This window comes from Macrotis lagotis, chromosome 1 (genome assembly GCF_037893015.1).
Source record: "Macrotis lagotis isolate mMagLag1 chromosome 1, bilby.v1.9.chrom.fasta, whole genome shotgun sequence".
Lineage (NCBI taxonomy): Eukaryota > Metazoa > Chordata > Mammalia > Peramelemorphia > Peramelidae > Macrotis > Macrotis lagotis.
The window spans coordinates 634,076,256-634,100,631 of NC_133658.1; the positions used below are offsets into that span (position 1 = coordinate 634,076,256).

At 33.5% G+C, this 24,376-nt stretch overlaps 1 protein-coding gene and 1 long non-coding RNA gene across 18 annotated transcripts in view; one reads left to right on the forward strand and one right to left on the reverse strand.

Annotated features, from left to right (window-relative positions):
- Positions 1-24,376, reverse strand: part of GTDC1 (glycosyltransferase like domain containing 1) — a 671,515-nt gene that overhangs the window by 273,684 nt on the left and 373,455 nt on the right. Inside the window, exon 2 of one of the 17 annotated variants that reach the window (XM_074215107.1) lies at positions 1,312-1,397. The exons of the other annotated variants lie outside the window; for them this stretch is intronic. The gene's annotated coding sequence lies outside the window, so the exon portion shown is untranslated. The remainder of the gene's footprint in view (positions 1-1,311; positions 1,398-24,376) is intronic. 17 annotated transcript variants of the gene reach the window in all.
- LOC141507453 (uncharacterized) overlaps positions 21,283-24,376 on the forward strand; it is a 42,558-nt gene continuing 39,464 nt past the window's right edge. Inside the window, exon 1 of the long non-coding RNA XR_012474147.1 lies at positions 21,283-21,358. This is a non-coding gene — a long non-coding RNA (uncharacterized LOC141507453). The remainder of the gene's footprint in view (positions 21,359-24,376) is intronic.

Here is a 24,376-nt window from a genome sequence, read left to right on the forward strand (position 1 = left end):
ATATGTGTATAGTGAGCATCTTGAACTGTGGCTATTAATGCTTCTTTCAAGGATCTTTTCTTCAGTCTTTTAACTGTAATACTCTGGATTCTCAAGCTCAAGAAGTGTCTTGCATTTATTTACGCACTTAATAAGTGTTTGAACTGAAATGAAGTGACTTTCAGTTTTCCTCTCCTCTGCACACAATAAAGTATTTATCATAGACAGACTGACTCATTGGAGGGGAAGGTATTATTTTTTTAACTTTTTTTAACTTTTCAATCAACAAGCACTTATCAAATGTCTATTGCAGACCTAACAGTGACCCAAATACTTCCAGGCACTGGGAGCAATACAAAAGAGAAGGCATGATGATGCCTTCACTCAAATGGACTTTGATTGCCAATGCAAGCTTTACACGTTAAACACAAAGAAAGTAATGCCAGAAAGGATAAAAACAACTGTTATACTTTTTAGGGCATACTAGGATAATACCAGTTCACATTTCTAGAGCACTTGAAAAATATATGAAGTATTTGGTATATGGCATCCCTGAGAGATAGAAAATGCAAATGTCATCATCCCCATTTTAGGATGACGAAACTGAAGTACAGGGAAATTAAATGATTTATTCACAATCACAGGACTAATGAGGACTCAAATCCTCTACTTTAAACCCAAGGATACTGTGATATGGTGGATTGAGTAGTGGTCCTTAAGGCAAGAAGACATGAATTCAAATGCTACCTGAGATACTCACTAGCTCTGTCACACTGGGCAAGTCATTTAACTTTTGTCTATCTCAATTTCTTCAATTGTAAAATGGAGATAAGAACATCTACCTCCCAGGGTTGTTGAGAGAATCAAATGAGAAAATATTTATAAAGTGCATATAATAGCACTTAGTATTTAGTAAAAGTTTGTTCCTTTCCTGAAGTATACTATCCTTCTAAGATCTATAGAAATTAAAGAGAAGGAAAGTATCAAAGAATAGCATCAGAATACTGAATGTTTGGAAAGCATTTTAGTGATCATTATTTCATTCCTAATCATTATCATTTATTTCTGAAAATAACTTCCAATTGGAATCCTCATTCATCCAACAATCATTAGTTATATCTGCATATCAAGTCCTATGCTAAACAATGGGGATGCAAAGATGGGGATGGATCCATCCTGTCCTTAAGGAGTTTATGATACAAACATATACATATTCATCAATACTTCAAAAAATCTATTTCATCCCCCAATATATAATACAGCTAGAAACTTTTCTATAATATTTAAAGAAGATTATCTTCAAGAATTATTGTAGCTGAAAAAATTCCTCACCTTTGAAGGTGTTAAAACCTACAAACTTAGGTTGTTTCTCCAATAACAGTCTATCACAGCCTTTTTACTTTAGAAGAACCCAGGACCTACATGATACAATAATACATCATCAGTAGGACTTCATATTTTTGTGAAAATTTAATACTATAAATATATGTGACTTCCTTACTTTACCAATGCATACGTTGTACTTTCCTGGATGCTTCATCAAATTTAAAAAAAAATCACTCTCTTATAATCAAGTCTTTTGTGATAAGCTTCTGTGAAAAAGAGGCTGAGTACAAGAAAATATCATTTTAAACCCTCATGAATGGATTTCAAGTACATTAAATCTTCATTGGTTGAATTAAGTTATTATATTTGATGAATCCAAGAAGTCATTTGAGACAAAGTTCACTTGTTTTATATACAATTTCTGCATTCCTTTAAAAGTCTGTTCTAATTTTGAGTATTTTAAGAAAACTCTTTAAAATTGATATATGCTGCCATTAAAAAGATTTCTATTATTACTAGTATAGCTTGGAAAAGGAAAGGGAAGGATAGGTTCATATTAGTTTTTTGAAAAAAAAAACAGATTTTGAAGGAAAAATATAAGCAAAATATAAATATACAGATATAAGAGAACTCAAAAGTTCTTCTCAAATTTGATTTAAAAAGCCATTCATCTTAAAACTATAAATAAAGAAATCCTGAATATTATCAATTTTGGATGATTTTTTTTGGTGTTAGGGGAATTAGCTAAAATGCTTGATTAATCAATTTAAGTTATTTTCATGAAAATTAAAAATGGAAAAAAATAGGGGCATGCCAAGGGGAAATATCCATATAATGGTTTTCATCAAAAGTCTCATTGAAAATAAAATGATGACTTTGAAAATATCTTTAAAAATTCATTAAAAAATGAAAAAATATTGAGAAACATCTGTAAACCTCTACTAAAAATAGTAAAACAACATGGATTAGATATCAGTTTCTAGGTAATTAAGAATGTTAAGCAAGCTTTAAAATTATTTAAAATAAAGAGAAACAGTTTTAAGAGTACATAGCAATGAATCAAAAGAATCTGATGCAACACATCTCTATTTTGGTAAGCCATATCATGGTCCATCTTACTCATAAAATCCATTCATACTAGAGAACAATATAGCAAATTAAAAGAAGCTGAAGATTGGCTGAGGGGTAGTAAACAATGGGGATTGGTAACTGACAAGGAATTTAGCTCTGGGCGAGGTGCTAGGCCTGGTTTTATTTAACACTTATTCTAAGTGTTTTCAAAGATGGATAAAATCCCACTTAGTACAAGATACAGATGAATATCTTGATGTGTTGGTGAAACCAATAAAGACATGAACAAATACTGCAAATGTGAAAGATATAAACATGTCCAGGAAACAACCAAAGAACCAATTAAGAGATTTTTTAAAAATGTAGAATAGAAAGAAGTGAGAATCATTTAAACCCAATTTACATGAAGCATATGTACCAATGTGACATAACTTTTCAATGATATTTAGTAGATGTTTCTTATTAGGTATATTGTCTTGTATACATAAGGTATACAGAGTGGGAAGACACCAGGCAGGTTTGATTGAGCACTTTGGTTATACTAGAACTAGAATACTGAATTTAGTTTGGGCACACCTCAGTACTGAGCATGTTGAAAATTAGAGAGAGTTCTTAGAAGAGCAGTAACAATGATTAAGGGAATAGAAGAATTGATTTATGAGGACAGATTAAAGGAACTAAATATGAATAGTCTGGTTAAGTGACAACTAGAGGGGTACATAATAGGAGTCTCCAAGGAGAGAGAATAATTATTTAGCCTGGTACAAGGGGGTATAACTAGGAGTAATGAGATGAAATTAAGAAAGGGAAAATTTAAGCTGAATCTCAAGAAAAATTCCCTGACGGCATAATTTATTAGATCGTGGAATAAATTCTCTTGGGAAATGCTATAGCTAGGGATACTTAAAAATAGACTGGACAAAATACCACTGAATAATATAGGCAATAATCTTGCACTGGAAGTAAGGTGGTTGCATAATAGCTTTTTCCTTGTTTACTGTACATTTTCATATTTTTCTCTGATGGTCTATTTATTACAGTGATAGTCACCAGCAGAAGTATTTAGAGGATTAGTTGAATCTAAAATGAGAAGCATCCTTTGTTGAAAGTGGAAGCACAAACAGCTCCTGCCCTATTCTTTTCATACTATGTAAGCTATATTGAAGGCAGGAGGCATCATAATTCTTAAATACTTTTTTATTCCATTATTGTTGGAGCTACATTTATTTCATTATAACAGGTTGGGAAAATTCATTTTTATATATAAATATAAATATATAGATAGATAGTCTCCTGACCCTCTGTGCCATGAAAGTAATATTTTCCAAGAAATTTTTAATGCAAACAATTTATTCTCATCATGTAAATCACAAAATTTTATTCCAGATTTTCAGAATGTGGCTCTATGGTCAATTACTTCACATCAATATCAAGATCAAATAGGCATAATACTAACAAGCAGTTTGCTTAATAATAGTCACCACACTAATTAACCCATCCAGAACATTCTTAATCAGATGCTATTTGCCCTACACTAGAAGTCTGGCATCAAAATATTCTGTGCAAAAAAAAAAAAGGAAAAGAAATACTTTATTGATGTGGTGAAAACTGGCTATTCTATAGAACAGAAAGAAAGTTTACACTATTGTTATATTAACTCAATGAAATGAGCATGCAAGTAGCCACTTGTCTGGACACCTTTTTTTTTTCCCCAGTTCCAGTTTTGGTGGAGGTGCTAATGAAAAGTAAAATGGACCCAAGGTAAGTAGTGGAAAAAAAGTCAAGAATATGCACAATCTAAAAACTGAGAGAGTTACTTTTCAATAGCGTTATCCTAAGTTATTAATATAACTATTTTTAGAGTATTATTTCTAATTGATTCCTAAACTTTCCTGGAGTCATAATGCAATGATTGTTTTCCATGTTTACAAAATTTCTCATTCATAGCATAACTCAAATACCCATGTATATAGAAATACAAAAAAATAAAGATGAATGAATAAATTTTCACAAATTTTGGTGTACAATTTTGAAGGTTACATACATAAATATAATCAGGGAAGGTTGTTATTGTTGTCAGGTTAGTAAAATGATGTCAATGGAATGCTGAAATCCAAGGGCTGAAGAAAATTAAAAGTCTGGAAAGGAATTCAGGGCCCAGAAGTTCTTGCCAGATCAAGACACCAACATGTGAGAGATTTTAGGAAATTTAGCTCTTTTCTTCTCGTGGCATGATTTCTCAAAGCTTCATTTTTTTTATGGTCCCTACCCCATCTGATGCTGACATACCATGCTAGGGTCACCAAGTATCTCCATGATTGTAGTCATGGCCCATAGGCCATCAAAGGATCAGGAAAGATTATGTTTATATTTGAAAAGCAAAGCAAAATAAAATAAAACAAACATCTTAAGTAGAAGTCATAATAGAGAAATTAGTATGATCTAGTATCAAAAAAGGAAACAATCATTGGATTTGGACAAAAGTAATTTCTGCAAAGTCACTGGTGTTGAAAATAAAATGAAAAGCATTAGGGGATATAAGTGAAGGCAAGAAATCACTTCCTTAAAACCAATGTGGGGGGGAATGCAAGTGTCCAGCTAAATAAGCTATAGGCACTCCAGTACTTTACAACAGGAAAACCCACTGTAACTAAATAATATGTTGCAAATTAATTGCAAAGTTAACATTTTTAGGAATTAGTCACATAAGCACAGATCTAGGATAATTAAAAAATCATGTTAGCAGACAACATGTGTTTTATATAACAAAGTTAGCAACTTTATATAAAACTTAAGGAGAAGTCAAAAATGTCTTGCCTTAGTTTGGTAGATGCTGGGCCTATATTACAGATTATGTATGTATATGTTTAAGATTTCATAGAATAGTTTATAAAAGGCAATTATTGATAAAGAAATTCACAAGTAATGTGAATGGTCATTTAAGAAAGTAGATGTTCAAACCTCAAAAGATTAAGCAGGAAAACAAGATTCATGTGCAGTTGACTTGTTGGTCTCTATTACATAGCCACATGGGACTAACTTCTCTCAGAAACCAGCAAACTGCTCTGGCATAGTAGGTACTTAGTGGTCTTTTCCATGGACTGAGAACTCCTTGAGGACAGGGATTGTCTTGTCTTGCTTTGTTTCCAATTAGTGCATTGGTAGGACATGGTAGGTCCTTAATACATGTTTGTCCAACTGAATTAAATGGGCAGCAGGTGATAAAGCTCCAAGAAGTATTTTGAAAAACTAAAATATCACTTGAACAATATCCATGGAATAAATCCAGAAGACAAAAGTACTAACTTTACTGTCTTCTCAAAAATACTTTGATGCAACAACAGCCTCTCAATATCAGCTTTCTTGATCTAACCACCTAGTCTATTTATTTCTTAACTCATGAAACAAACCTATTTTTCTAGTGCAGCCATGAAGCAAGCTCTCAAAGTCAGTATGAAAAATAATATTTAGTAAGTAATCAGCAGGATAGTGAGTACAGATGTCTTACCTGGACAAGAAAGAATACCTTGACATTTAGATTTTCAACAGCACAGAAACCAGTAGTAGGCTTATTTAACAAGGAAGGATCACACATTCTTGGGACAGTCATTTACTTTTTTTGAGGTCACAGTTTCCTCATCTGGATTTGTGAGATTTCCTCTGCTTCTAAAGGTATGATTTTAGGAAATGCATATCTGAATTGAGAGAAATTTTGTATATAGCTGGTTTGACTCAAAATGCCAAAGCATTCATGAATGAAAAATCATATAAGAAAAGGGAAAGAAAAGCCCAATAGCTTACCTCGCTACATTTCAAAGACAAATTTTAAACTCTTTCTCTCTACCTAGACTGGCATTTAAAATAACTATGAAGTTGAAGGGTCACAAGGAAATAAGGGAAATGAATAAAGTTCTTGTCCTTACTTTAAATTTTCCTCCTTTTGAAAATTGTTTTGAATTGTTTTGAAAATTGTTCTTCCTTTCCCCCCACCCCCTACATCCTTTGCCCCTAAGTATGCTTCACATCTCATTTACACCATTTGCTTATGTGGTCTTTTCTGGCAATACATTTTATGTGATTAGTACTATTTAAGTTAAATAGTTATGTCTCAATTCCTGGTTTCCCTTTAATTTTCCAAGTGTTTTAGATTGTATACACTGCTAATTTTACTGCTTACTAGTAAGAACAGTTTGTCTTATTCCATTTGGTAAAATCTTTTTGTAATATTCAGTACTACTTGTATAGTAACTTTATGGTCTTTGAGTCTGCACTGAGCACAACCAGCCTATCCAGTGCTTTGCCAGAATAAATATTCTTCCAACTCAGTCATCCTTGTTAACATATGCACACCCCTTTCATGACAAAAATAAAAACAAAAACTCTCTAAATACAACACCAATAATGTCCTACTTTACACCCAGTTTACCACAGTAATTCAGTTTAATCAAGGAAGGTCACATGGACAATTGTAAACTAGGTAAAGTTTGTGTTTTGTGCTTCCCAACCCCTCTTTTTATGCCTCCTAAAAAGGTACAAAGTATTTCAATGTGCTTTATACATGAGAACATATGTATACACACACACACACACACTTTCATGTATATATATATATATACACACACATATGTATATTAAGTGCCCCCCATGCTCCCACTGTAGCACCCCACATGGAGCAGCTGTACTCTCTAAGAGAACACACTGCATTCTGGACCCTTACTGCCAAGTAAAACTTATTTGGTACTTTGTTGAGCCAGTAAAAGTAATCTCAATGAATTAATTCAAATTAAATCACTAATGAACGACAATGCTTAATATCCTAATATTGACATTTTAACTAGGATAATGCTTTAACTGGAATTAATTTCCATACCACTTCCTAATCTCCTCACCAGTTCTTTATCCTCTTTTTCCATCATTCCTTTATGCATTTTCTTACCCCATTAGAATATATCCTTTCTGATGATAGGAATTGCCTTGCTTTCATCTTTCTCGGAAGCATTTAAAACAACCTGCAACACGTAGTAAGTGCTTTGTTTATATTCCATCTATCTAGTTACTCTCAAATGATGGATTGTCATAAATCAGGGAAAGCCAAAAGGACAGGTATTTTTGAGTCATTCCCATAAATCAGACACAATTACCTAGACCTCTCATATAAACTGTCCTAGAAGTTTTTGTAATAGTGCTATAATTCCTATTCATTTTTAATAATTAAATAATTGGAAAAATATGTATTGATTAATGTGTTTAGTAGGGTGATGAATAAATTCCTTATTCCTTGAGATATAAGAACCTGTTTCCTCCAGAGATAGTTCAGTTTCCTCTATTACCTATTAAATAGCTCTAAATGTACAGTGGTTCCTCCCTTTCTTCCCTGTGTTGCATTGTTCTACCCCTGGTTTCTGTTGTTTTTTTTTTTACTTTCATTAAAAGTATATCTTCTGTTTTTAATGAAAACCTGGAAAGTAGAATGGTATTGCTTTTGTCTTTTACTTTTCTACTATAAGATGAGAATAACTTGTATTAGTGCATGCACAGGTGTGTTTAATTCTACTGATACGGAATCATTTCTGTAGGTTATCCACATTCTCTTAAGGATCTGAATCATTTTCATTCATTCCATTTTTTAGATCCAATATAGGGGCACACAGCTGGTAAATGAATGAGGCCACATTTGAACTCACAAAGATGAGTACTCCTAGCTCCAGCTTGGCATTCTATCCAGTTACCTACCCTGTACCCCTGGAGTAAAAAATGCTTTACAAATATCTCATTCGATCCTCACAACAACATTGTGAAATATATGGTATTTTTTTAGGTGTTTGCAAGACAAATGGGGTTAAGTGGCTTGCCCAGGCCACACAGCTATGTAATTATTAAGTGTCTGAGGTTGGATTTGAACCCAGGTACTCCTGACTCCAAGGTCGGTGCTTTATCCACTACGCCACCTAGCCACCCCAATACATGATATTCTTAACCCTTTTTTAAAGTTGAGGAAACTGAGGCAAACAGAAATTAAGCGACTAGCCCAGGGCCACACAGCTAGTAAGAGTCTTAGGTTAGATTTTATATCCATCATATCACCTGTCTCATGTCTTCCATATACTGTATGGCACCCACAGCAAACTCTGAAACTGGCTTCTAGTTATATATTCCATATCCTGGTTCTTCTTTTTTTTTTTTTGAAGGCATTTAGAGGTTGAAAGTAGATGGGAAACATAGTCAAACTGAATAAAGAAGTATCACTTCCTGATTTCAAACCAGATCTAGGAATTCCTCCAAGACAATGTTTCTAACCTTGAAGCTTCCCTAGGAATCTGCTGTTATTATTTTTTTTTTTTTTTGGATTTGGTAATGAAAGAAAGAAAAGTGTTAAAGCAGTTACTGGAAGAAACTGTAGGAAAATAAAAGGTCAGGAGTTAATATTTATTTTTTGTTAGATAGAGAAATGAAAAGAGTCTGGGAACATTGCAAAAGTAGAGAAAGCTGGCTATCCAAGATAAGAGAATTTTGGGGGCAAATGTTGAAGAATGACTGTGAATTTTTTAAGATGCCAAAATGAATCTTTTTTGGATGAAAATGTTTTTAAACTACCAACCTATAAGATCATTTTAACAGGAAGGAATAGAGTTTAGGGGAAAAGAAAGTATTTTCTATTGCCCCTGTCACCTTGTGTCAATTTCTAGAGTAATTAAATGGGGAATAATAGTGGCTCCTCTACCTATTTCTTGGAATTGTCATGACAATGTGAAGATGCTTTAGAAAAAGTATAAATCTCCATATAGAAACATATTATTAAAATCAATAATGGTAATAATCAGAAGCAACTCTGATATTACTCCCATAATTGTTTTGTTTCCCTTACTTTATGAGAATCTTACTCTTTGCACCTTTATTAGAACACTCACATCATCCCCTATGTGACGACTGTCTGAACTAGGTCTATTCTATGATTGAGGAGATCCACAATGTTATAACTGAAGTCTTCTTTTACAAGTTACTTAAGAAGGCTATTTTTAATTATTTGGAAATTTTTCTTTATTGTATATTAATCAAAGATCACCATTTGTATTCATTCCCTGAGGTAAAATGATTGTAATAGGCACATTTTTAAAATAAATATATTTATCTTTTTCCTCTTTTCATTATTAAATTCATATTATTGTAAAATAATATTGTAATAATAAAAAATATACTTCCCTTTCTCCCTTCTTTTTGACTGATGTGCTACCCTACACTTGTCCCTGTCTTCATTTTTATTTCCTCAGCCTTCAGACTTATCCTGGCTTCTCCCCTCAAATTAGTCCATACACTGTGTAAACCAGGAAAGTAAAACTTGGAAATTTAAAGCACTGGTTTCCTGATCTCTGAAACACGAACAGATGGTCATCAAAACTACAGTCATTTTTTCATTTGCCTACCCACAATCTGAACAAAGCAGAATCACCAGCAATTCCAACTTTCTGCAAAGCCCTACCCCCACCCCCTTCTTCACTTGAAAAGCTGGAGTGCTATGTATTGGTTCACTTCATGTTCAGATTATATTTTCTAGTCCAATTTTCAAATCTTAGCAATTTGACTCTTCACCCCAGAACTTCTAATATTAAGAGAGAAAGTTTCATCAACTTATATTTGCAATAAATCATTTTACATGTATTCAAAAACTCCTTCTGAGTCCAGGTTGTTAGCATTTCCCCAATTTTGACAAGTTTAGAGAAAGTGGCAACCTCTAGGAAACATCGAGGTTTAAGGAAGTCCTCAGATGGTAGATGAGTTGGCCTGGGCTGCTGGATATACTGCATTATCATCAGAATATAAATAAAATGTGAAAGTTTTTCATATTTTTTCAGAAGAAGGCAGGGAAGATAACAAAAGCACTGAATGGGATTCAGAGAAATAATATTTGTATACAAATATATAAATGCAAAAGCACAGAAGTCAGGACAAACTAGAATATATATACCTATTCAGTTTGGTGAGACTAAATTTCACCTCTACCTTAATGCAATCCCCTCAATAATATACATTAAAAAAAACCCAATATGATATAATGGGAACAAGAACTGAAATTAATAGTCCAAAGACATGGGTTCAAAAACCTGACTTCAGCACTTGGCAGCTAGGTGACCACAGGCAACTTCTCTGATCTCAGATCTCATGTTATTATTTGTAAAATAATGACAGCAATAATTACACTGCATACTCCATAGTCTTGCTTTGAGGACATGTTCATTTTCTTCAATTACAAGTCAGGGAACTCTTTCAAGATTTAAAATTACAAACAACTTATAGGAAAAATAGAAAAATGCTCATAGACAAAAGCATGTTACTAACACTGTCAAACCTAAAAGATAGGAGCTAGCAGGAAAAATAAAGTCATTGAAAATGTATCTGATAAGAAAAGATGGTGAGTCAATCTTGGAGAATGAGAAAGATGAATAAGCTGGAAGGTATATTGGTATCTTGAGATACAAAAGTTGCAAACATATAGACATGAGCAGTACAAGAAGAGAAGGATGTGGAGGGATTGCTATCTGCAGTAGTAAAGATAGTATTCACACAGTGATGTAATCATAGATTATTCGAAATAATAAAGTACAAATCCAAATAGACTACACTTTGATCAATAAGAATTACTGGACTTTTAAATAACACTAACAATAATAATAATGATGAGCATGTATAAAGCACTTTGAGGTTTACAGTTTTTAAAAAAAAAATAATTCAAGGGGCAGCTAGGTGGCACAGTGCATACAGCACCGGCCCCAGAGTCAGGAGTACTTGAGTTCAAATCTAGCCTCAGATACTTAATAATTACCTAGCCTTGGGCAAGCCACTTAACCCCACTGTCTAGCAAAAACCTAAAAGAAAAATTAATTCAAGATTATAAAAAAAGGAAAAGATCCACATGTACAAAAATATTCAAAGAAGCTCTTTTTTTGTGGTGACAAAGAATTGGAAATTGAGGGGATGCTCATCAAATGGGGAATAGGTGAACGTGTTGTGGTAAATGAAATGTAATGAAATAGTACTGCTTTATAAGAAATGATGAACAGGTGAATTTCAAAAAACCTTGGAAAGACTTAGGTGAACTGATGCTGAGTGAAGTGAGCAGAACCAGAACACTAATCTCAGTGATAGCAACATGGTATGATCATCACTACAAGAGACTTAGCTCTTCCCAGCAATATCATGATCCAAGACAATTCCAAAAGATCATGATGGAAAATGCTATCTACATCCAGAGAAAGAGCATTTAGTCAATGCAGAATGATGCATTACTATTTTCACTTTTTTCCTTTTCTTCTGAATCTTCTTTCACAATATGACTATTGTAAAAATATGTTTAATATTATTTTACATGTATAGTTTATATCAGGCTACTTGCTATTGTGGGGATGGAAGAAAAGAAAATTTGAAATTCAAAATTTTATGAAAATGAACATTGAAAACTATTTTTACATGTAATTTGAAAAAAGTAAAATACTGTCAAGGGCAAAAAAATCCCAAACCCAATATTACTCTTTATCTTTTTTGAAAACTCTAGGAGGTGTTTTTTTCTCTTTTTTTTAACAGATGAGGAATCTGAGGCAAACAATAGTTTATTATTCATTCAAAAACACAAAGAAGTTAGTGTTTGAAGAAAGATTTGAATTCACCTGAATTGAATTCTGATTCCAGGGCCAGTGCCCTATCTATTATAACAACTAGTAATTTTTAATATTTTAAAAGAAAAAAGGATAGAGCAGAAAAATTCGGGTTCAAATCCGGTCTTAATAATTACTTAGCTGTGTGGCCTTGGGCAAGCCATTTAACCCCATCTGCCTTACAAAAACCTAAAAAAAGATTCACACATTTTAGTATCACATTACTATGTGGTTGAATTTGCTTATGGTGGGTTACTTACTAAAAATGAAGTATAGATATTTGATATAACCATTTTATTGGAGAGGCTTGAAACTCAGGTAAAGCTGCATTCAGTAGTATGATTCATTTATGAAAATAGATTTAAAAATCATTTGTTTTTTTTTAGTTACATCTTTATTTTTTTTCATCCATAAAGAAAATCATTTTCCTCAAATGAATGCCTCAGTTCAACAGATGCAGAGTCATTCTTCCATGGCTAACAATAGTATAACAGAATCAGACTTTAAGAATGAAGGGACCAAGGAGATAATTTAATCCAATCTAATCTAACCCAACTAATCCATTATACTAATTTTTACAGATGAAAAAACTGAGGGTACTATAGTTTTACATACATCTCTTGACATATTTAAACATTACATGTACATAGAAGTGTAAATCTAACTACCTTTTAAGTATCCTAGAGGGAAAACTCCTTTTTTTGCAATAATTAGACTTTTAAACTATTGAGCAAGTTTATATTTTAATATCATGTTTTCTTAAGTTGGGGAATACTTTGTCTGAACATCCCTTATATGTATGCATTTATAGAAACCTAGAAATATCGTGATGTATTTCAGATTGCAACATAGAATGTCAAAAGCTAGAAAATGGTTCGGCTGGTTGTTTGTGGTTTCTGAATGTTCTTAATGAGTAACCAAAAGGGTCTTTCCCAAGTTTCTAGAACTTGGGTTCATTTCCAATATGGCAATAGGTAATATATTCCACTAGATATATTAATTTTTTTCCTAGGGTGGGAGGTGGGAAGTGGAGGAGGAAAGGACAGAATTTGGTTAGAATAACTACAGTGCTAGAAATTACTTTCCATTTCCATTGAAAGGCAATTGACTCTCAAGTACAGACTAAAAAAGTCACTACCCACATTAAATAAGCTATTAAGTACTATTGTTTTTCTCTCTCAGCAATTTCTCTAATATTCACCCCTCTCTCTCTTTTCCCTATGCCACTAGCCTAGTCTCCTGAAGGGGCAGTTTCACCCTCCATCAATCTGTCTTTTGTATTGCTGCCAGATGAATCTTCCTTAGGTTCAAAAGTTTCCAAGTTCAAATTCTAACAGATCTGTTTCATTTCATATCTATTTGTCTTTCTGGTTTTATCTACACATGTTCATGGAGTTTTCTGGCTCAAACAGATCTCATGCTGAGCCCTGTGCAAGCTAAGTTTTTCCCTCAAATATTTTGCAGTTTTTTTAAATGTAGTCCTCATTCTCCTTTCATAATATTTACACATTTGCTTGTATTCTAAAACAGTACTTCATTTATTGAGAAGATTGTTGGGAGTTTGAGTCCACTGTTATTCTCACTGTGACCAGCAACAAATGAATCTGAATAGAAATCAATATATTTGCTTGTGTTCATTTACTACTTTTAATAGTTTTATTTGAGTCATTTCAGTTATATCTGACTCTCCATGACCCCATTTGGGATTTTCTCAGTAAAGATAATGGAGAAATTTGTCATTGTCTTCTCCAGTTCATTTTATAAAACTGAGGCAAACATGGCTAAGTGACTTTCCCAGGGTCATACTGCTAGTAAGTGCAGGAGGCCAGATTAGAAATCAGGGAGATGAGTCTTCCACTGCCATGAAGCTTCCCCTTTCCTCTTAATTCTACTTTCAGAACATGACTAATATGTAAATATGTTAAATATAAATGACTTTCTGAGTCAGTTTGTTTTAAAATTTGGAATGGAACTGCTGCTATCTAACTCTCTATTTTCTTTTACCTTTGGCTTCTGCTCGTAACAAAGTATTTACTCTGACTTCCACTGAACAGTCAGTGATTTGACTCCATATAGGCATTGGCTCTGCAATGACAGTGACTGTTAGGTTGGAAACAATTTCATTTTTTAAATATTATTCATTTCTTGTCAAATCCAGTATCTTCTGATCCTCTTCTGGAAGAAAAAAATTAATGAAGTACAGGCATAAGATTTCCAATATGTCTAAAAGACTTTGGCCTCCTTTATTTCTTGTCCTATAAATAAAATGAGATCAACATTTTTTCAGCACTTTGTCTTTAAGGTTTCTAGTATCAAAATGTATTTTGACATGGTTTGAACATCTTAATCAAATTTGTTATAAAATTTCTCTAATTCTTCATCATCTGCAATTGATACTAGCTCAGAAATGCAAATATTTTCAAATTGTTCTGGGCATAGTAGGTGCTTTGACTTGTGGAAGTCAAAGTAAAATCATCTTATCTGTATTTCGATTAACCATAGCCCTCTTTTTTCTAGTCTATGATGCAAAAATTATATAGATAAAAAATTTAAATGTTATGGATAATTTTTAACTAGAGAGTGACAGTCCCATGATCAGGGACCAGAAGAAATATCTCCTACGCTGATTATCAACAAAATATTGTTTCCATGAGCCATCTCCTAAATTAGAGAAAGAGTTTCATTTTGTCTAAGAATACTTTTCTGTCTCTCAACAGTTCAGAGATAAAGGACAACCTTGAGAGATCTGCTATGGATAAAGTCATCCATATCCAGAGAAAAAATCATGGAGTTAGAATGCATCCTATGTTCACTTTTTAAAAACTTCATGTTTTTTTCTTCCTTTCTCATTTTTCCCCCTCTTAATTCTACTTTCACAACATGACTAATATGTAAATATGTTAAATATAAATGTACATGTACAGCTTTTACCAGACTGTTCACCGCCAAGGGGAGGGGAGGAGTGAAGGGAGGGTGGTAGCAAATGTGGAACTCATAAATTTGCAAATGGTTGAATGTTGAAAAACGACCACTGCATGTAATTGGAAAAATAAAATAAAATTCCAATTTAAAAACATTCCTCTGAAATAGCAATTTTTTAATATTAGAATTTTGTATTTATTAGGAATGGAGACTTCAGGTCATTGCAGTCTTAAGAAGCAAGTCTATAATGCAGTGATAGAAGGAACGTACATGACACTGAGGCTCAAACATTTTTGAGTGTTCCTGTGGGCTAGTCCTATAGAGGTATTCTGAGGGTTATGATGAAAAATAATATCTAGTTTTTGTCCTTAAGGAGCTTACAATCTAGTCAAGGAGATAAATCAGGTATTTCAAAAGTGTAATATAAATAATGTCAGCTTGTAACAATTATATATGCTTGGGCTTCATGAGAGAGGTAGAAGTTTAAATGAATTTTCCAGGATGGGTAAGATTATCATTGTCAAAGATGATGGGAGGTTAAAGTTTGCAAAGTACTATACATCTGTAATCTCACCAAGCCCTTACAACTCTGTGAAGTAAAGGCAGTATAATTAATGATCCCTTTATACAGATGAAGAATTTAAGATTGAGAAAGATGAAAGTACTTGAGGCATAATTTGAACACAGGTCTTCCTGACTTTTTATAAAGGAAAAAAATGGTCAAAGTGATTCTAACATCTGCAAGAGTTATTCTATACTGTTTAAGTCAGAGGTAAAGGTTATTTAATGGTTTCATTAATAGTTCTATACTTAAATGAGACACTGGGTGGGGATTCAACTCCAGGAGCACCCACCCATCTGAGAAAGAAATTTATTTCCATATAGAAATGAAATAAAATTATTCCCTCTGTCCCCAAATATACGCACAGATGAGATGAAAAATGCTAAGAAGGCTTGCCACATATCCCCTAAAGTAGAGTCTTGCATTTTTATGGCTTTTCATGCCATCTTGTCACGTTAGGTTTGACTTGTGTATCCATTACACTTCATTTATCCTAATGAAAAATTCCTTACGGGACTCAGTTTCCTTTATTGACACCAACACTCAATCTGGGCACCTTTTGATTAAAATAAAATGAATAGAAAGACACTGATGTCACTTTCAGATGAATAAAAACCACATTAAAAGTCCTAGCTCTGTTGCTGATTTAAGTTATATCAAATTGTGAGAGAAGTACTTCTGGACTGTATGTTACACAGTATTTTGAATGACTGGTCTCCACAAACAAATAGAATTTACAAGAGTAGAATATAAAAGGTAGGAGAGGTTTCAATTTTTAAACTACATTACAAAGAGCACATTAGCTTCTAAACATTAAAGCAACAGTGAATAGCTTTTGGACAGAGTTATAGCAATGCTTTAAACACACACACATACACACACATACACACACACACACACACACACACACACACACACACACACTCACACACATATACACACCCACACACAAAATCTATGGAGGTAATCCAGTTGTTCCTGCAGCACAGATGTGTACAAGAATTCTCTAAGTGATTAAGATGGGGCTTTAAAGTTGAGTTAATTAGAAACATCTCTCTTTCTAAGATCAGCATTCACACTAAAAAGTTCTGGATTGGTGGAGATGTAATCTATATCCAAAAAGAATAGATGCCTTTTGACTTTTCTTTAACACTGTGCCCAGTGATTTGTATGGTTATGAGGGGGTGAGGGGGGAAAGGAAAGACAAGGATAGTAGAAAGGAAGACTTTTTTATTATGTGATTTGCTGAAACTTTTGTAACTAACCCTTTGATGAGGTCCAAGAAAAACCAATCTTACAATGAATTTTGCTATGCAATGAGAAGTATTATACTAAGGTTCTAATGTATAATGTTAATTATCTGAGGAAAAGCAAAATGCTGTGTTTTGAGATCCTAAACATGATATTTTGAAACAGGACTTTCTAAATATAATTGCTTTTTATTTTTAGTAGATTCCTTCAGTAACTGCTATGCTCTTGTCCAAATAAGGGGTGATTGAAGTTGAAAGAAGAGAGCCTGAATGAGATTTCTACTCAAACCACTTATTTATTAGTAAGCCACAAATGTTATTTTAGCAAGATTCAACTAGTGCATATCAGCCAGAATTCAGTTCAGTTCAGAAACCACTTTCTGAATGCTCCTGTGAACAAGCTCTAAACAAGTATTAATGAGGATTATAAGGAGACTAAGCCTCAGGTTTTGTCCTTAGGGAGCTTATACTCTCCTCAAGAGATAAATCAAGTATTTTAAAAGAGTAATATTAAATAAATATGCTAGTATACAATAGAGGCAAAATATCATGTTAGAATGTATATGAACTAGAAAAAAATACCTACTTGCAATGGTTATGGGTGCTTGGACTTCATAAAGGAGGCAGAATTTTAATTGAATTTTCCAGGATGGGAAAGATTTCAATGTCAAAGATAACAGGAAGTGTACACTTAAAAGATTTGCAAAGCATTATACATCTATTAGATCTCATTAGGTCCTCACAACAATCCTTTAAGGTAGAAGTCTATTAATATTTTCATCTTACAAAGGAGAAATCTAAGGTTGAGAAAGGTTAAATTGAGGAAGGATTTGAACTCAGGTCTTTCCTACTTCATGTTCAGCACTTGATTCATTGAACAATCTAAATGTTTACATCAGAGGTAGGATGAATATAAGAAAACCAGGGTGCTCTGAGGTTCAAATGACATAATTGATGCAAAGTCTATTGATCCTGTTGCTGTTAGCCAACAGTGAGCTCACCTCTAGTCTAGTGATTTAATTTTCTGAGCCTTTTACACCTTCTTTTCTGAACTCAAAGTTTATAGATAATACAAAGATGGGGGGTGGGGAAGGGGTGGCTGTTTAATGTCTGGTAAATGTTTAATAACCAGGGATTCAGGGAGGGGAAAAAAAAAGTATGTATTCAGTGCAAATGCTCAGAGTGAAAATTTAACAATCTCCTCCTAGGTTAAGGCTGGCTCCAGTACACCCCAGAGAGAAGGGTAAGTACTGTAGACTGGTTAGCAACAAGACAGGTACACGAAGGGAGAAACAGTGTGAGACGAGAGAAAAAGCGGACTTGAACCCAAATGCATAGGGTCTCATATGATATGAAAAGGAAATTGGAGTTGCTTTTGTACTTAATGATGAAGGATTAGTGACAGGTATGTTCAGAGCTGTTGTAACCAGGAACATTTACGTGGTACTACATTTCTGACATATTAAAGCAAGGAGACATTGAAGATGAGAAGATCAGTTAAGTGACTGCTATCATTATTTGAGTCACACAATTTAAGAGCCTATGGTTGGGATAAAAGTATTACTGAAAAAGAGGAGATCAAGGTAAAAAATAACAAGAAAATAAATAATTATAAACTTGGGGAAAATTAAAAATGCAGGTGTGATTCATAGGTTTCAAGTTTAGTGGTTCCAGAGACTGGTGATACCATTAATAGAAAATAGACAGTGAACAGGTTATGGAGAAAATAGAAGGATTTTAGTGATTACATATTCAACTTGAGGTACGTGTAAGGACTTCCAGGTAGAGATATGCAGTAGAAAGTGGAAAGCAATCTAAAGTCTGTACCTACATATTTGGAGATCATCTTTAGAGACCATGATTGAAGCTTGGAATATATATGGAGAGAGAGAGAGAGAGAGAGAGAGAGAGAGAGAGAGAGACAGACAGACAGACAGACAGACAGACAGACAGACACAGAGACAGAGACAGAGACAGAGACAGAGACAAATACTGATTGGACATAAAGTTTGGGGAATGGTTATGCTTACAGTGTTTAGAAGAGGAAGGGCCACTAAAAGAGACAGTAAAGTCTGAAATATATTTTAACTGTGATTCTAGATACATTATCTAATTATAGAATGACAGTGAGAATAAAAACCTTAGAAAATTCAGAAATCACCAGTCTTCAAAGAGTATTCCTCTAATCAATTGATAAGGAAACTATGATATTCTCTAACATTCCCACCAGGGAATTATCTTACCTCCACTTGAAGGCATTCAGCAAAGGGGAACTCAGTACTTCCTAAGACAGGACATTAGGCTTCCAGGTTTGGATATTTTCTCTTACATCAGTCCTCAAATGTCTCTCTGCAATTCTCACTCATAGTTTCTACTTCAACTTTTTAGGGCTAAAGCAGATCTAATCCCTTTTCCACTGACCAAACCTTCAAATATTTTTAGACAGACATGCAGTTACCTCAGCATTTTCTCTTCTTCACTCCCAATTCCCTTCAACCAATTCTAATATGGCATAACTGTCTTCTTCATTTTAACCGCCCTCCTCTTTACTAGTTCCAGTTTGTCAAAAGATCTGAAAATGTGGCAAACAGAACTAAATATGCTATTTTACAATGGGGTTTGAGCAGAATACAACAGAGTGGAACATCACCTTCTTTGTTCAGTACACTATGCTTCTCTTAATGCAGCCCAGGATTATCTTAAATTTTTGAGTTGCCAAGTCATATTGTTGATCCATGGTGGACTGAAAGTTCAACAAAATCCCCAGGTCCTTCTCATATACTCATGTCTACCATATGAAGTTGCTTTTTTAAACCTTTATATAGAACTTTATGTTTATACCTATTAAATTTCTTCCTATTCAATTTGACTGCTTATTTAAGCTTGTTTAGTCTTTAATTCTGTCCTCAGGTATATGAACTATCCCCTCCAAATTTTGTGTCATCTGAAAATTTGTTAAATATGTCAATCTATACTTTTATCAATTCAAGTGACAGTAATTGTTAAGAGCACAGGTCAAGCAGAGATACCTGGAGCATGCCACTGAAGACCTTCCTTTAAGCTGACATTAGTCCATTATGATTCATCTTTGGATCTGTCGATTTAATTAATTATTTATTTTCCTATATATATTATTATCTATTACACAACTCTCCTTTTTCCAGGAATCAAATTCAAAGGGCCTGGCCTATTTAATTCAAAGATTCTATCTCCTTTTTTGAAAATTAAGACTTTTAGGCTGGTAATATCTCCTCCATTATTAACAATTTTTTAAAGATTGCATAAATGATTGTATATATCATACTCTCCTATACACATATACACATGCATGTATGTATGTATCAATAAATATATTATACCCTCTTAAACATAAGCACACATATATGGATGTATCAATAATTTTTAGTTTCTACATATTATGCTTATAAATGATCATCTTCAGTCAATAAACATTTATTAAGCAGTGTCTGTTCTGTACCAATCACTATGCTAAGTGAGGATGCAAAGAAAAGCAGAAGATAGTCCATTCTCCCAAGTAGCTCACAATCTAATGGAGGGAAGATAACATGCAAACAATTGTATACAAAATAAATTATATACAGGACAAATTAGGAATTAACATTGGAATTAGGAATTAATAATGGTACAAGAACATCTTTTAATGGCAACTTTTAGATGATTAACTAACTGTAGAGATTCTTAAAGTATTACTAGGTAATCCAGGATGAAGCCACATCCCATTCAGAATTTAGGGAGAGACTTCAATGTCCCACATTTCTTTTTTTGTTTGTTTGTTTGTTTGTTTTGCATGGCAATGGGGTTAAGTGGCTTGCCCAAGGCCACACAGCTAGGTAATTGTTAAGTATCTGAGGCCAGATTTGAACTCAGGTACTCCAGACTCCAGGGCCGGTGCTCTATCCACTGAGCCACCTAGCCGCCCCGATGCCCCATATTTCTGAAATCTCTGATGTATCTTGGTGTTGGGGGAGGGATTAAGAAAGATCTTAATTCCCTCCATAACTTCTAAACAGTTTTCCAGTGTTCCTATAGTCAAATAGGACTGCTGGCAGACTTAGTGTTGATAACTCTGATCAACCATACTGAGTTTCTCTGGATGTCAGACTAGTGAATGATCAAGTCTGGAATTGATGACTTGGTAGCTTGGAGGGGTGTCCCTGGGTTTAGGTTCTGCTTTCCTGAGAATGCAGATTACTGTCCTACCATGTTGAGGCACTCAAGTAGAAATTTAGCAGATGGTCTTATCTGCTTCAAATTTGGCTCTTAAACCTCTGACCTAGAGCTATGGTCATCAAAGAACACAAAGTCACTCCCTATCACCAGGGACCATATATTTCTGTTCTGATGAAATGACTGTGATTAGCTGGAAAATTCAATGATTCAAATTGTTTACTTAATCTGAGTTACCCTAGTTCAGTTTTAACAACTTCCTCTTAGGAGGAGATTGGAGGGGAAAGGATTTTTTTCAAGAAGCTAGATATACTTAGAAAAACTGTCAGTCCTTGTGTAACAAGTCTCATGATAAGTGAAAAAACCTTCAGTCCTCCGTCCTTCAAATTTGTTATGCTGATAACACCAAGGAGGTAAGTGGGAATTCCAAATAGGTTTCCTTCTCACCCCATTGGCAGGTGAGTGCTAAAGAAAGATCAAAGGCTAAGAAAAGCAGAGAGCTAGAAGGCAATCTCAGAGAGAAGAATTTTAGGTGATGAATGTAAGAATTTGGGGGGAGTTTTTTTGACACCAGAAATTTAAAGGGCCTCTCTTCAACAACATCTTTTATAACAACAGGCAGGAGAGGAAACTATTGGGAAGACAAATGCAATTAGTCCAATAGTTTTAAAATGCCATCATTGCCATTAACATTAGTCATCTTTTCAATTTGTTGAATGTAATGTCAGGTGGTTTTATAAGGGAATCAAGGAAAGAAAACTTGTAGAAAAAAGTGAAAATCTTATCTGGGAACATGAACTAAGAGTACTGGATCATAAGATTGTACAGATTTCTTAGAGAAATAATGATATAAACCATATGGTAGGAAAAGGTTGAACATAAATAAGAAAGAAAGAAATTTAACTCAAGCTTCAATATTTTCATTATCAAGAGTTTCTCTCACTTGTTCTGTTGTTTTTCTGGTCAAAACATCATCTAATGTAATCTTATACAAGAATATCAAGTTTTAAAATAGGGAATAGTAAGGAGTTAAAAATAACAAATGTTTATATAGTTCCATATACTAAGTAATTTATAATTATTATCTCATTTGATTCTCTCAACTCAAAGAGTTAAATATCATTATTATCTTCTGAAAAGGAGATAAGAAAACTGAGACAAATAGATTAAGCAACTTGCCCAGGGTCACACAGCTACTAAGTATCAGAAGTTGGATTTGAACTCTCATCATCTTCCTGACTCCAGAGCAAGCACTTTGTACCATCTGAATAACTTGCTGTTATGTTAGTTCCTATATTTAACTTCATGCTGCCTTTGCCAATAACTTTTCAAATATAAAATGAATAACCCCAAACATTAAAGTTTATAAAACATTCACTTTATTTAAATAATGTTCAATAAATTTATTATTTAAAAAAGAATTTTTGAATATGACTTTAGGAAGAAAAATGTAAAGAGGAAGGATAAATAGCATTAAATTGCATTTTTATTATGGCAAAAATTTTATGAATAAATTATTTCACCAAAGATATGCAGATTTCAGAGGTATGTTAAAATTTAAAAAAATAAAAAACAAACAAAAAATTACAAGAATTCTTTTTCCAATAATCCTTTTAGTATAGATGCCACAGCAGGTAAAAGAACAGTTTTAAATGTAATCCTAAAACATGGATGGAAGACAATATGTATGACAGATGATGTGCTTCCAAAAGGACTGTAACTCTCAGTAGGATCAATCTAATTCCAAACCATTTGTCCAAATCTTATTTTCTTCTAGTCCTCAGTAGATTATCTCAGTTTTTAAGTAGGCATATCTGTAATTCCCTACAGGAAAAAAAACAACCCTTTAAGGAAGCTTCCACTTGAAGATGTGAATTCATAGTTGGCATCTGAGTAGGTCAAAAGATGAAAAGGTAACAAGTAATGGTTAATGACTCTCAACTGAAAGGTAAAAAGGAAACTGTAATATCTTCCTAGAGCCAACATTTGGCTCATGTCAAAAACTGTCATAGGACTTTTAAAAATCTACTCTCTCTTTGCTTATACCTGTAGAGACAAATTTTATTTCTAGAAGAATATAAAGGATAAGGGTGGCATTTTCATCATTAATGCCAATTGAAGGCTTAATTTATTGAGATTTATTCTTTCTACTTTCTAGAACATGTTTGTTTCAAATAAAGATAAATTAAGTGGAATTTATTTAGAAAATTGTTCAATGTAAGTTGAAGAAATGTCTAGATAAGATATCCTCACACATAGGTTCCCAGAAAGCTAGCACTTTTTAGATTAACATCTGTTCAAAACTACAGTTCACTAGCCCCCATCAATGTGTTTTCTTTAGGCTACCTAGAAGAAAAAAAAATAGATCAAAGCAAAAAAGATATCTAAATAAAGAATACCACAAAATAAGTGAGAAGGATATAAACTTATAAACAAAGGGATACACTTTTCCCACAGGTTATCATACTTCTCCTTGGAGAAGGAAAACACCTAGAAAACATGACAAATGTAATATAATTCATACTATAAAGATGAAGGACTGATGTCCTGTGTGCTGTTCTTTCCTAAGCATGAACACTGAACAATTGTACTCTCTGTGAACATCTGCTGATCTTTAGCTGTGATACAGTTTCTCTTCCAAAAGTGAAGTAAATAATCCAACTTATTGTTCTACAGAATTATTTTCAGCTCTTTTGTGATGCAGACATAAGTCTGGCTTGCTTAGTCAGAAGGCACCAGAAGATCTTAGGTATTATAAAGACTGTCTTTTTTAATCTTTATCTCTCCAAAAGTTCTTTTTGACTAATTCTTATTTGGAAGGGTAAACTATTTTCTCCCTCTTTGACTGCCAATCTAATTTAGGACTGGTCTTATTTTTTTTTCTATTTGTATCTATAGCAATTAACAATGCCTGACACTGTGCCAATTTTTTTTATTCAATCATTTATTCAAAAAGTGAAATCCAAAATAATAACAGATTTTCCACAATCATCTTTCATGATTCTTCTGTAGCTTTTGACTATAAGAGCTATAAGAAATGGTTATCTCATTGATCTTAGAAAAGGCATGGAGAAACTTGCATGAAATGATGAAGAGAGAAATGAACAGAACCAAGAAAACATTTTATATAGTAACAGCAATATTGTTTCAAGAAGGACTTTGAAGGAGCAGCTAGGTGGCACAATGAATAGAGCACTGGCCCTGGAGTGAGGAGGACCTGAGTTCAAATGTAGCCTCAGACACTTAAATTACCAAGCTGAGGGTCCTTGGGCAAGTCATTTAATCCCATCATTTTGAAAAAAAAAGACCTTGAGTGACTAAGTCATTTTGACCATTATAAATACACAAATTAAAAATAAAAGACTAATGAAAAAGACACGATCTGCTTCCAGAAAAAGAATTGATAAGTAGATGTATTAAATAGTTACACA